Raw genomic sequence first — 13,777 nt, 5'->3', positions numbered from 1 at the left:
AGCTCCAACAACACTCAAGAAGCTCAACACCATCCAGGAGAAAGCAGCCCACTTGATTAACACCCCATCCACCACCTTAACATTCACTTCCTCCACCACTAGCGCACAATAGCAGCAGTGTGTACCAGCTACAAGATGTACTGCAGCAACTCACCAAGGCTCCTTCACCCTCCTAACCTGCAACCTCTACCACCTAGAAGGACAAGGGCAGCAGATGCATGGGAACACCACCATTTGCAAGTTCCCCTCCAAGCCACACACCATCCTAACTTGGAACTATATCGCTGTTCCTTCACTGTCACTGGGCCAAAATCCTAGAACTCCCTCCCAAACAGTAGTGTGGGTGTACCTACACCACATGTACTTCAGGGGTTCAAGAAGCTGGCTCCTGTGAGTTTTAGTGACCAAAACTGAACCTAATACTCCTGATGAGATTTGACCAAAGCTCTGTCAACTAAAGTATCACTTATGCAAAAAATGTGAGTCCCTTCCTCATTTTTATATTCCAGCTACTTTGAGATGAAGTTAGTCCTTTTGAAAGCAATAATTATTATTTGTCTAGCACCTTTAACATAGAAAAATGACCAAGGTGTTTCACAAAAGCATAATCAAAGAAGTACTAAGATAAAGAAGGAGATATTAGAAGGGGTGACAAAATGTTGAGTCAAATAGGTGGGTGCAGCAGGCGGTAAAGAAGGCAAATGTTTTGTTGGCCTTCATAGCGAGAGGAGTCGAGTACAGGAACAGGGATGTTTTGCTGCAATTATACAGGGCTTTGGTGAGACCATACTGGAATATTGTGTGCAGTTTTGGTCCCCTAATCTGAGGAAGGGTGTTCTTGCTATAGAGGGAGTGCAGCAAAGGTTTACCAGACTGATTCCTGGGATGGCGGGACTAACATATGAGGAGAGATTGAGTCAGTTAGGATTATATTTGCTGGAGTTCAGAAGAATGAGGGGGGATCTCATAGAAACCTATAAATTCTAACAGGACTAGACAGGGTAGATGCAGGAAGGATGTTCCCGATGGTGGGGGAGTCCAGAACCAGGGGTCACAGTCTGAGGATACAGGGACTGAGATGAGGAGAAATTGCTTCACCCAGAGTGTGATGAGCCTGTGGAATTCGCTACCACAGAAAGTAGTTGAGGCTAAAACATAGTATGTTTTCAAGAAGGAGTTAGATATAGCTCTTGGGGGCGAAAGAGGTCAAAGGATATGGGGAGAAAGCGGGAGCAGGCTATTGAGTTGGATGATCAGCCATGATCATAATGAATGGCAGAGCAGGCTCGAAGGGCCAAATGGCCTACTCCTGCTCCTATTTTCTATGTTTCTATGTTTTCAGGAGGGTCTTGAAAGGGAATTGAGAAAGGGAATTCTGGAATTATAAGGTATAGTTTATAAGAACAGAGGGATCAAGGGTTGGGTATCTTTGAAGAGGGGCAATGACAACTGTTTTGTAAGGAAAAGAGGGAACTATTTGTAATATCAGTAGCTCCAGGAAGACTACACCTGTGACAATGCATTTCACCATTGTTTACATATAACCCAAGACAGTAGCCACAATTTTAATTGCCTGCACCTCTTGAGGATAGGATGTGCAGGGGGTTAAAACATAGGTAGTGTGGTGGGAGTGGGTCTAATGTAAAAGAGGCCCAGGACCTATCCTCACCCAACATTTCTAGTTAAGTTTATTTGACATTCAAACCTGGTCATCTCCTTATTCTACATTCACAACCGTGAGATATGTCAGCAGTGAATAGAAGTAGATCAATGTGTTCTACTATAAGTCTCAAAAGATAATGAAAAAGATTAGGAATATTGGTCGACTCCATTGTAAGATTAATTGGTAATATCATAGACAGATCCATCAAACCTGTGAACAAGTCCACAGTATGTGGCCGAGATCATAGTCATTAGCTTCCCTTGACTCATGAACACATATCAGACATTGTTGAATTCCAGTGACGAAGTGATATTTGAATGTGCTATGTACAAAGCAGAATGTTAAGCTGCCTTTACTGAGACCTATGATTCATGAGATCTGTGTGACAGATGGCCAGATATTCATTCATTCTTGTCTTATGGGAAGGCCACTGCCCACCCATCCCCACCTCCCCCTCCCCTGCAGGCATGGAGCTAGCTTGTGGTTACAAGTTCCATAGAAAGCAGAATGCATAGTAATAGTCACTACCAGTGAGACTGGATTGCCAGATATATGTGATGAGTAAGCAGATTCATCTAATCCCAGTTTATCTATTCAGAAAACAATACAATTATTATGGAATCAAATGATTCCAGGGCTTTTGCCTCTACGGCCTATCCTGAAGTGTACGTCATGACCTAGAAGTTGCAGTTTGTTATAGATTCATTACAGCACAGGAGACCATTTGGCCTGTCGAGCCTATGCTGGCTCTCTGTATAGCAATCCAGTCAGTGCCATTTCACTGCTCTTTCCCTGTAGCCCTGCAAGTTTATTTCCCTCAAGTACCCATCCAATTTCCTTTTGAAATCATTGATCATCTCCACGTCCACCACCTACGTAAGCAGCAAGTTCCAGTTATTACCATTACTGAATAAAAATGTTCTTCCTCACATTCTCCCTGCACCTCTTAAAACCATAAATCTCTGTCCCCTAGTCCCTGCATGATCAACTATTAGGAATAGCTTTTCTTTGTCCACCTTATCTAAACCTGTCATAATCTTGTAAACCTCTATCAAATCTCCTCTCCTTTGCTCCAAGAAGAATGTGTACAGATTTGTATTCTTCCTGCAATAACCCCAAGAAGGGTCTGCAGATCAACTCTATCATTAATAGCACTATTTGGCCACCCGACAACAAACTGGTGACGAGGATAAAACAGGATTGAACAGAAGAAATCAAGCTAAAAAAAAATCAGCACTATACCTCACCCAGTGATTGTAAGTAGCAAGCTCCGTTAGAATTGAAGAAGTTATCCCCTCTCAAAATGCCACAATTTGGGAGAATTGATCCTTTTGAGCAAGCCACAGACAATTGGTCTCAATATAAAGAACTCCTCACGTTCTTTTTGCAAGCAAATGAGATTACAGGGGAGAAGAAGAGGTGAGAAATCCTCTTGAGTACTTGTGGGAGCAAAACCTACAGCTTGATTCTAAGTTTTACATCACCCCCCAGTGCCTCAGATTCCAAGAATTTTGATGAATTGGTGGACCTCGCGAAGCGTCACTTTCAACCCAAACCTTTAGTCACGATGCAGAGGTTCAGGTTTAATTTTCAAAACAGAGACCCCGGTGAGACAATTGCGTGCTACGCAATGGCAAATTTGAAGCAGCTAACGGAACATTGTGAGTTCGGTACTACTCTGAATGACATGCTTGGAGATTGTTTAGTATGTGGTGTGAAAGAGGACACTATTCAGTAAAGATTATTGTCCGAAGTGAATCTGGATTTCAAGAAGGCATTGGAGATAGTGCTGGCCATAGAAAGTGCAGTAAGAGATTCAAAAGCAATACAGGGTGTGCAAAATGGCCCCGTCCTCCACATTGTGTGGGAAACATCAGCCGAAAGAGGTGTGAAAAAGCGAGACTCGGCTGAGAAGCGGGAAACAGCCCCTGCTAGCTGGAGAATTAAAAAAAATAACTTAGCAGTGAAATTGAAGAATAATTTTAATAGAGGTGGAAACAATCAATCTTTTAGCAATTAGCAGTTTAAAAAAATCGAATGCTACAACTGTCATAGAAATGGACATATGATGAGGCAATGCAAGGAAAGATTCAAGCAGGCTTGTAAACAAAAGAAGAAGCCCAATGAAATCTACAATGTAGAAGAACCTGAAACAACAAATTCAGATATTTACTTGTTGTTTAATCTGAAAGTTGGAAAGACAGAACCAATATTTGTCACAGCGAAAGTAAATGGCAAACCTGTTAGAATGGAAGTGGACACGGGAGCTTCCACTACAGTAATTGGGGAACATACCTTCAGATATCTGAATAATGATGAACATCAATTAAGTTTAGAAGAAACAGATACCAAGCTAAAAACATATATGGGTGAAGGCATTCAAGTAAAAGGCATAAGCAGAGTAATTATCCAATATGGGAACCAATCAGCAAAGCTACCCTTGATGGTGGTAGCAGGTGAAGGCCAAGTCTCCTGAGGCAAAATTCGTTCAAGGAAATTAAATTAGAATGAGCTGAAATTTTCTAGTTGAGAGCAAGTAGGCTGCCAGAGCTACTAAGAAAGTATGCGACCATCTTCAAGGATGAACTGGGGAAAATCCAGGGCCTGCAGGCCAAGATTCATGTGGATCCAGAAGCAATCCTTCGCTTCATGAAGGCGAGACCGGTACCAAATGCCCTGCGAGAAAAAGTCGACATTGAACTGAGCAGGCTAGAGAAACTGGGCACTATACAACCTGTTCAGTTCTCAGAATGGGCAGCACCCATAGTCCCCGTCATTAAACCCAGCCAAAGCGTCCAAATTTGTGGAGACTACAAACTGATGACTAATAAAGTAGCTAAGCTAGACAGGCACCTCATTCCAAAAATCGAAGACCTGTATACCAAGCTGGCAGGAGGAACGACATACACAAAGCTTGACATGAGTCATGCTTATCAATAACTAGAGTTGGATAATGCCTCCTGGGAACTTGTCACAATTAATACCCACAAAGCGTTGTACCAATATACGCAATTGCCTTTTGGTGTCTCCTCCGCTTGTGCCATCTTTCAGAAACAATGGAAAGCTTACTGCAGGGACTGCCCTAGATTGTAGTCTACTTAGACAATGTATTGGTGACAGGATTCACTGAAAAATAGCATTTGGCAAACTTAGAAGAAGTCTTAAAAAGTTTCTTGTAAGCTGGAGTGCATTAAAAAAAAGAAAAGTGCATGTTCCAAGCGAGCGAGGTAATCTATTTGTGTCACTGGGTAGATTCACAGGGCCTCCACGTGGTTGAGGAGGAAGTGAGAGCTATAAGAGAGGCACCTGCGCCAAAGAACGCCTCAGAGCTCAAATCATTCCTAGGAATGATCAACTATTATAGGTGGTTCTTACCCAATTTGTCTACAGTACTGCCCCCCTGCATTCTCTACTCAAACAGAACCAACGTTGGTCTTGGAAGGTGCCCCAGAAAGAAGCTTTCGTAAAGGTGAAACAATTGTTGCACTCGTCCAATCTGTTAGTGCATTATAGCCAGACAAAAGAATTGGTGCTGACATGTGATGCATCTCCCTACGGAGTGGGAGCAGTTCTCTCTCATCGGATGGACGACAGCACAGAACGGCCAATAGGTTACATATCAAGAACACTCACTACAGTGAAAAATGGATACTCGCAGACAGAAAAAGAAAGCCTGTCTATCATCTTTGGTGTCAAGAAATTTCACCAGTACATACACAGCCACCATTTTACAATCATCTCAGACCACAAACCATTGCTAGGATTGTTTAGTGAGGACAAGGCTATACCACCCATAGCCTCAGCAAGAATACAATGATGAGCTTTAACTCTGGCAGCATATGAATATACTTTTGTTCATAAGCCTGGCAATCAAAGCGCAAATGCCGATGCCCTTAGTCGTTTGCCTTTACAAGAAAATGATGAACATGTCCCAGTTCCACAGGAACTTGTTTTACTGTTAAATTTCTTAGGTTCCTCACTGGTATGTGCTCAACAGATCAGAGACCGGACAAGTCGGGACCCAGTTCTATCTCAGGTACGAGAACAAGTGTTACATGGTTGTTCGCAGGAGCCCTTATCTGACGAAATGAAACTGTACTTCATCAGAAGACATGAAATAACCAGCCAGGATGGCATCTTATTGTGGGGAGCACAAGTGATAGTTCCTCCAAAGGGAAGGAGCCACTTTTAATTGAGCTACACAGTGCCCATTCAGGAATTTCCCGAATGAAGACCACAGTACGCAACTATCTGTGGTGGCCTGGGATGAATGGTGAAATAGAGAGTTTAGTAAAGCACTGGATGCAATGTCAGCAACTGCAAAAGTTGCCAGTGACAGCTCCATTACACCCATGGGAGTGGCCAGGTAGACCCTGGGTGCGGTTACACATTGATTACGTTGGACCTTTCCTGGGAACAATATTTCTAATCATTGTTGATGCCCATTCAAAATGCTTGGACATGTATGAGGTGAAGTTGCCGATGTCGGTGACTACAATTGAGAAATTATGTCAGAGTTTTGCCATTCACGGACTTACAGAAGTAGTCATTTCCGATAACAGCACGGCATTTACGAGTGCTGAGTTTCAACAGTTTATCAGCCTCAACAGTGTCACTCATGTGAAAACTGCACCGTACCACCCTTCCTCAAACGGACTGGCCAAAAGGGTGGTTCAAATGTTGAAGACAGGCATGAGAAAGCTAACTGATGATTCCTTGGAAACCAAGATAGCACGCTTTCTTTTTCATTACAGGACTACCCCTCACACAACTACAGGTGTCACAGCTGCAGAGTTATTGTTGAAACGCCGTCTCAGAGCGAGATTGAGCTTAATAATGCTGGATTTAGAGGGGAGGGTGGAAAAGGGTCAGGGAAGCCAGAAAACTAGACATGACTGGCATAGTCGTGGGAGGAAATTTACCATGGGAGAGCCGGTATACGTGAAAAATTTTGGGAAGGACCAAAGTGGTTACCGGGTGAAACAAGTGCGGTGACTGGACCTCTATCTTACCACGTCGAGGTGGAAGGCCAGATCATTTGTAAACATGTGGACCACTTAAGGAAGAGAGAGACAAATCACTCAGATTTGGTTCCACCAGTGATCATGACCGGGTCTGCGTTTCCTGTCGAGGGTACTCAGCCCAGGACTGACATGTCTGATGTTCGTGTAAGAGCTGAGATACAGAACTGCAAGTACCCACCGAAGCACCTGACGTTCAGGCAACTCCGGAAAAGGAGGTTCCTGACAAAGAATATAAAGTTGTGGAGCTGTGACGTTCTACATGTACCAGGAAACCACCTGAAAGACTGAACTTGTAAATCCTTACCCAGTGTAAATATTATGTGTCTTGAAAAATATGTATTTGTAAATATATGTATAGCCGGATTAAAGGGGGAGGAATGTGATAATTACGGTTTTATTTAGTGTGTAAAGTACCTTTAAGAATAATACTTAGTAGGCAAGATCACATGACCTGTAGTAACCAATAGGAGAGTAGTGCGGGCTGCCTCAGGAGGAGTGTATGATAGAGTTGGAGTTGAAATCACACGTGTAATTGTTGCTGAGTATATTGTAAATAAACTTAATGTTTCCACCCAAGAAGTGTCTGCAGATCAATTCTATCATTAGCAGCACAACTTGGCCACCCTGCAACACCCTCCAAGAGCCTAAGGCTGTCCAAACCTCCAGGTGAGGCCGCACAGAGCTAGGAACTACCGTACTTGAGAGAAGTACCAGCCTTAATACTGCAGCACCAGCCTGCTCCACCTCCATGAGTGTGCTTGAGAGACTTGAATCCAGTCCATTTTGGTTGGAATCTGAGCCAACTAAAATAGTGATCTGGAATAGGAAACTCAGCTCTTGGAGGCATCATAAACAAATCTCACTTGCTATTCTGTTTAGTGTGGGGTCCTGGTCCAGCTTCTTACAGAATATTTCCGAGAAACAAAAACCTCTGGAGGGAATATTCATTTTTAGAATCCAAAGAGATTGAATACGATAGAGTGGAAAGAAACAGGGTCATACTCGCTTGTGTGCTCTCAGATCATATACTAACTGTGGGTGAGGGGGAACAGTCATAGGGGCTGTGAACTTTGCATTGCTTCTAATCCTAGATATTTAGACCCACTGTAGTTTTTTTGAAAGGAAAAAATAGTGTGGGACTCAGAAGAAACAGCCAAAACCTTTTCTCAGATTAAGTCATTCTTCAACCCATAAAAACTTAGTAGATGTTATAGCACATAATGAGGAAGGCAGGACTCAGAGATATACACAACATATGCTAACTGAATTTTTCTGACTTTCCAGTGAGAATATTCTGCATACTGTCAGCTAAATGTTTTATTGCGAGAGCCAACAAGCAATGGTGACATTGACATCAATGATGACACAACAAGCAAAGAAAGCCTTGCAATCTATCTATTGGCCAGTCAGATTAATGAGAAAGCTTGGTGCTTATTGACTTCTGACTGAACTTTTGGTAGAACAATGAGACACATTTAGATCCTGTTACAGGGAACAATAATACACCTGGAACCTGTTATTGGGAATAATTATACACATCTGGAACCTGTTAATGGGAACAAGGATTCACAACTGGAAGCAGTGATACACAGTAGTGGAAGCAATGATACACATCTGGAATCTGTTACTGGGAACAACAATGCCACCTGGAACCTGTTATTGGGAACAGATTAACACCTGGAGCTTGTTATTAGGAATAATGATTCACATTTGGAACCTGTTATTGGGAACAATGAGACATACCTGGAACCTGTTATTGGGAAGAAGGAAGCACACCTACAATTTGTTACTCGTCACACTTGAAATCGTACATTGAGTTATTTGATGGACCTGAAACCTGCTCTTGTCATCAGTTGCAACTGGAACCTATCATGGAATCTCTGGGGCAAACTGGAATCTGTCATTAGCAACACAGAGTCACATCAAAATTCATTATTGGGAATATGAGATATACTCAAACCAGTCTTATGCAATAGTTGGAGACACCCAGAGTCTGTTCAAGATTACTCTGTAACAAAACTGGAATATAAACTTGAACAAAGGGCATGGAGTTGGCAAATTAATTTCAGTATATGTAAGTGTAAGGTGGTGCATTTTGACAGGAAGAATAAGGAAGTCACATGCTGCTTCGAAAATAAGAATTTAAGTGGGGGTAGAGGAAAAATGGAATTTATGGATGTAGATACACAAATCACCAATAGTAACAATGCAGGTTATATAGGAGACATGACTCTATGCTTATTAGTATACCCTTCTATTCCTTTATGGTTTCTATTTTTGTTTTCCCCCATAAGTGGAAAAAAATTCTCCACATTACCCTATCAACCTTTCCATAATCTTAAAGATCTGAATCAGGCCATCATCCAGCCTTCCTCTAAAGAAAAGAAACTCAACCTGTTCAATCTTTCCAGATATTTACAACCCTTTCAGTTCGTTCTATAATTTTTGTGAATCTGGTTTCTACCTTCTCCAATACCTCTATATCCTTTTTATAATATGGAAACAGGACTATGTAACTGCTCCAAGCATAGTTTAACCAAGGTACTAGAAAAGTTTTGCACGACTTTCCAATTTTTAAATTCTAGCCCTCTAGAAATGAAGTTTGGTGCTTAGTTTGTTTTTTCCTGTATTTATTAACCAGTGTTACTACTTCTAGTGATTTGTGTATCTGTACCCCTAGATTCCTTTGTTGCTCAACCCTATTTAGACTCTTGTAATCCCAGCAGTATGTGCCTCTTTATTGGTCTCTGTTGGGCAGTAGCTGTGCTACAATTGAGCTCAGTGTCTTATGATCCCTTTTGGATAGTGCATGTTTAAGTCATCAGGAATGCCCATGATGTCTGCTTGGTAAAATAGATTGAAACATTACTTGCCAGAGATCGTGCATTAAAAAATGGCTCTTGGGCAAAATACCAGAACAACACCACCAAGGTGAAGCAACATGCTACTGTCTCCCAGCAACAGTCAGCACATTGAGTAGAAAAGGGAAGAAATGTTGTTTTTAAAAAAAAGTCTCAAAAGAATGAATTTTGCAGACCCTGGGTTTCCAATGATAGAATCCAACTAATTCTGGATTTTGAAGAATCCCAATTTGTCTTTGGAACATCAAATCCATTGAAAAAATGGTAAATATTAGGTCAGGAATTAGCTATTTGTGCATATAATTTCACTGAGGAATAATGTTAAATAAAGCTTATATAACACTTACCTAAATTGGAGAAAGCCTCAGACGTGTTGACTCTCCTGCTTAAAGTGCTGAAGTGCTTGGCTGCTGTGTTCCTGGGCCAGCTGAGGTCCCTCTTTAAGGAGGTACGGGGCCCTATTGTTCCTTGAAGGCCACTTTTTAAAAAGATGTTCTTTCTCCAATTTACACCCATGTTTTTAAGTCGCTGATACAGGTCCTGCGTCCTTTTGTTTCCCAGCATTTTAGAAACTTTGTGACTGGGTACTGAGGTCAAAGCTGTTATGATGCCAAAAAAGATTCATGTTTGTATTTGGTGTGCTTTTTAATTATACGCTTTAGTTCTCTGCAACTTGGTGTTCCACATGATTACTCTTTCGCCTCCATTTTCTGCCTTTTGCTACTTTCTGTGTAGTAAAATTATGCTCATTATGCAGGTGAAGTGATTTAGTATATCAGTAAACTTGAATCATTTTAATTCACTTTCAAAAGGATTGTTTAATTTACTGACGGGGATAAGCACAGATTAAGTAGGCTTGAATATTCCAAAACACCAGCTCAGTGGTAACTATGAAAACTGACCAATGCCTTTTACCTGCAATGCCACTCAATCCCAAGTGAGTTTAATGAAGCAGCACTGCTGTCAGTGAGGCAGTGAGGTTCGCCTGAAGATTACCTTTACCAGAAGCTCTGGAGGCAATGTGAATCACCTAAAGAGGTCACTTGTGCCAACGACTCTGGGGGCAGAAATACCACTAGGGGAAGATATTAACACTGCAACCGGAGAAAGGGAGAGAGAGACAATGGCAGAGAGAGCACCATCTTTTCTGGCAAAGCACTTAGACCGCCTGTTCAGGCCAATGTTTAATTTTTCTCAATTCTTCCTCTGTAGTTTTTTTCCCTAGCCGTTAGAGAAAGTACACCAGCCAGAAAGTGAAATCACAATTTGCAACTATAGTTGATCCTTTTGGAATTGATAGGATGGCTGTGCATCCATTTTCCAGCCAGTGGGACTTCTGCAGAACTAAACCGGCCGAATTCTCGGCTTGTTGTGGGGAGATCTCATAAAAACAAACAGGTTTTCCAAGTGGTAGCCCTTAGTGAATCTGGCAACTTTACTCTAGGGTCTGCCAGTTACTCGAGACCAACACATCACCCCACTGAAACAAATAACTTTTTAAACACCTATATGTACACAATTGTTTACCTTTCACCCTGATGTTGTATGACAGGAGGAGGAAATTAAAGATCAGTTTGAACACAGAGCAACTTATAGCCTTCTGGCCTACAGCTCATTGCTATTAAGTGCATTCAGAAGTTGGAGGAATGTTCTTGGAGAAGAGAAGTAAATCTTTCACAATAAGGTTCTTATCAACATCATCTGCATCATAACATGAGTATTTATGTGTAAGGCTACAGGCTTTTGGTACAGACTTGTGGGGGTGTGGGATCCAGAAGGAGGGTGTCATATGTGGATTTGAAGCAATTTATGGGGTTGTGGTGGGGTGGTGGGGGGGAAATAATAGCAAAATGCAACCTGAAAAGCACACTACACTGCAATATAACATTTTACAATCTGACTTGACCAGCTGTTGTGTTTTTTTTAAGTAACATTCTCAATTCTGAGGACTTCCAGTGATTAGTTTCAGCCCACTTGTGAATTTATACCACTTTGCCACGTTCAACATTGGGATGAAGAACAAGAGCCCAACAGTCAGCAAAACGACTGCAGCAACAGAGTAAAAATAACTTGAAGGAAAAGCGATCAGTGCAGAATCGTTTTCGAAATTCAACAGAGAGTTTGAGGCAGGGAGGGGGGGAGTAAGAATCCTTTAGTCATCGATTTGAGTGAAAGAGCCTTGAATCATAAGCTTTAAACTGGCAGAGAAAACAAAGCAGTAAAAGGAATTCCAGTTTCTGAGCACGATAGAAACTAAATTTATACTTTTCAGTATCGCTGCTTTCAAGGTGGGATGCAGGTGTGTGAATTAATAATTAAAGTACTCATTTAGAGTATTTAAAAATTAATTTTGTTCAAAGTAGTTATGCCCCAATGACACCAGGTCTGCCTAATCAGTCAGAACCAAACAGTACTGTATATAATTTAGAATGAAAACTTTTCATTGACCTTTCTTTATTACAATTCGTTCTGGGATTTCAGTTGCAAGTTTCTTGAATAAGGTTGTTGCATAAAAACTGTTTACAAAACCAAGTTCGAGAAGTTTGACAGAAATGAAAGAATACACAGACTGAATGTCAAAGTATATTTGTAACAAACAACACATTGTTTTAATGATCCTTTATTATAAAAGATCTGATTCTTCCCCAAACTATTTTTCATTATTGCTCACCTTTGATCTTGCTTTTTATTGAGACATGTTTATGAATTATTCATCTTGAAAAAAAATTAGACCAACCTCTATTACTTAAAAACTTGCCCGAAATCATGCAAAGAAAATCACTTTCACTTGTGTATAGGGCTGTAACTTTTCTGTGTCAGTTTCAGAAAATAAGTTAACTTCACGTCAAGAAAACTGTCGGTTTACTTACTTTTCTTTTGATTAGTGTTTGTATTTAGTATTCGATCTGTTGTAGAAATCTTGTGCCGTTTTAGAGTGAGCGTGTGATACAGTTATAGGCAGGACATTCACATGGGCAGTCTATTGATAGAAAGGGGATCTATCTCTGCCCATATATGGTTAAAACCTCAAGACTGGCACCAATTCAAGATATCTGAATCAGCTGCTCACTGCAGCACGGGCCACTCAAGGTCAGGGCTTTACAGCGGGGCTTTATTCATAGACATCAGAGTTTGCTCAACATATCTTTTTTGCCACTTTTGTGGTTAGGAGGAGAGTGGTGCCACAGAGAATTAGATATTGAAAGAAAAGACAAGCCTTATTGGGGGAAAATTGAATAAGGCCTGAAAAGAGCCTCAGTGATTGTGATTAACCCATGCTTATTCGTTGTGTGCAGGGGCCCAATTTTCTGTAAGGCTGGCACCACTTAAAGCTAATCTTCACTGAACCTCTTAAAAGTGAAGTGCATTCTGGCTGCAGCAGGTGGCCAAAGTGGCTAGAAGGGCCTCTGAACAAAACAACAACTTATAGATAGATGGCACATTTAACATAATAAAACATCCCAAGGCACTTCAGAGGAGCATTATAAAACAAAATATGATACTGAGACACATAAAGGGATATTAGGCCAGATGATCAAAAGCATCAAACGCTTGATCAAAAAAGTAGGCTTTAAGAAGTACCTGAAAGGAGGAAAATGAGGTAGAGAGGCAGAGAGGTACAGAGGAAATTCCAGAGCTTAGGGCGTAGACAACTGAAGGCATGCCATCAATGGTGGAGCGATTAGAATTGGGGATGCTCAAGAAGCTAGATTTAGAGGAGTGTAGAATCTCAGAAAGTTGTGGGGTTGGAGGAGATTACAGGGATAGGGAGAGATGAGGCCGTGGAGGGCTTTGAAAACAAGGGTGAAAATATTAAAATCAAGGACTGAATTTTACAGGTGGGGGTATTGCTCACTCCTCCAGAAGGAAAGTTGGTGCCGCTTCGACTGGCACTCAACAAGGCAGCCTCGCAACAATAGAGAACTGTGAGATGAAAGTGGGACTTCCACCCCTCAGCGATTGGCAGCTCTCGCAGACCCTGCAGTGTCAGAACTCAGTAGTGGGTGCTGCTGGGACTGCAAGTTGGTCCTGGGATGAAGAAGACACGGATTCCAGAGTGAGATAATTCAGGGATATTGAATGGGGAGGGATTGGGGAGCCTGGTGGGGGGGCAGCCAGGCTGGGAGGAACAAAGAGGGGATAACATCTTGGTAGGCACAAGGCATCTCCCCCGCAAAGAACTTATCCCCTTTCCTTCCTACATTTAAGTATTTGCTTAAAATAAATGG

At 41.6% G+C, this 13,777-nt stretch overlaps 1 protein-coding gene across 4 annotated transcripts in view; it reads right to left on the bottom strand.

Annotated features, from left to right (window-relative positions):
* Positions 1 to 12,485, bottom strand: part of LOC144688787 (beta-1,3-galactosyl-O-glycosyl-glycoprotein beta-1,6-N-acetylglucosaminyltransferase-like) — a 101,973-nt gene extending 89,488 nt beyond the window's left edge. The window contains exons 1-3 of one of the 4 annotated variants that reach the window (XR_013578481.1): positions 12,419 to 12,485; positions 9,896 to 10,275; positions 3,753 to 4,339 (exon numbers count right to left, since the gene is read on the bottom strand). The gene's annotated coding sequence lies outside the window, so the exon portion shown is untranslated. Of the gene's footprint in view, positions 1 to 3,752; positions 4,340 to 9,895; positions 10,276 to 12,418 lie in introns of those variants that run through there. The other 3 variants (XM_078555717.1, XM_078555718.1, XM_078555719.1) reach the window with 3 other exon arrangements.
* Positions 12,486 to 13,777: the final 1,292 nt, after the last annotated feature.

Source organism: Cetorhinus maximus, chromosome 13 (assembly GCF_964194155.1).
Source record: "Cetorhinus maximus chromosome 13, sCetMax3.hap1.1, whole genome shotgun sequence".
In the NCBI taxonomy this organism is placed as follows: domain Eukaryota; kingdom Metazoa; phylum Chordata; class Chondrichthyes; order Lamniformes; family Cetorhinidae; genus Cetorhinus; species Cetorhinus maximus.
This window is presented reverse-complemented; position numbering and strand designations above follow the sequence as displayed.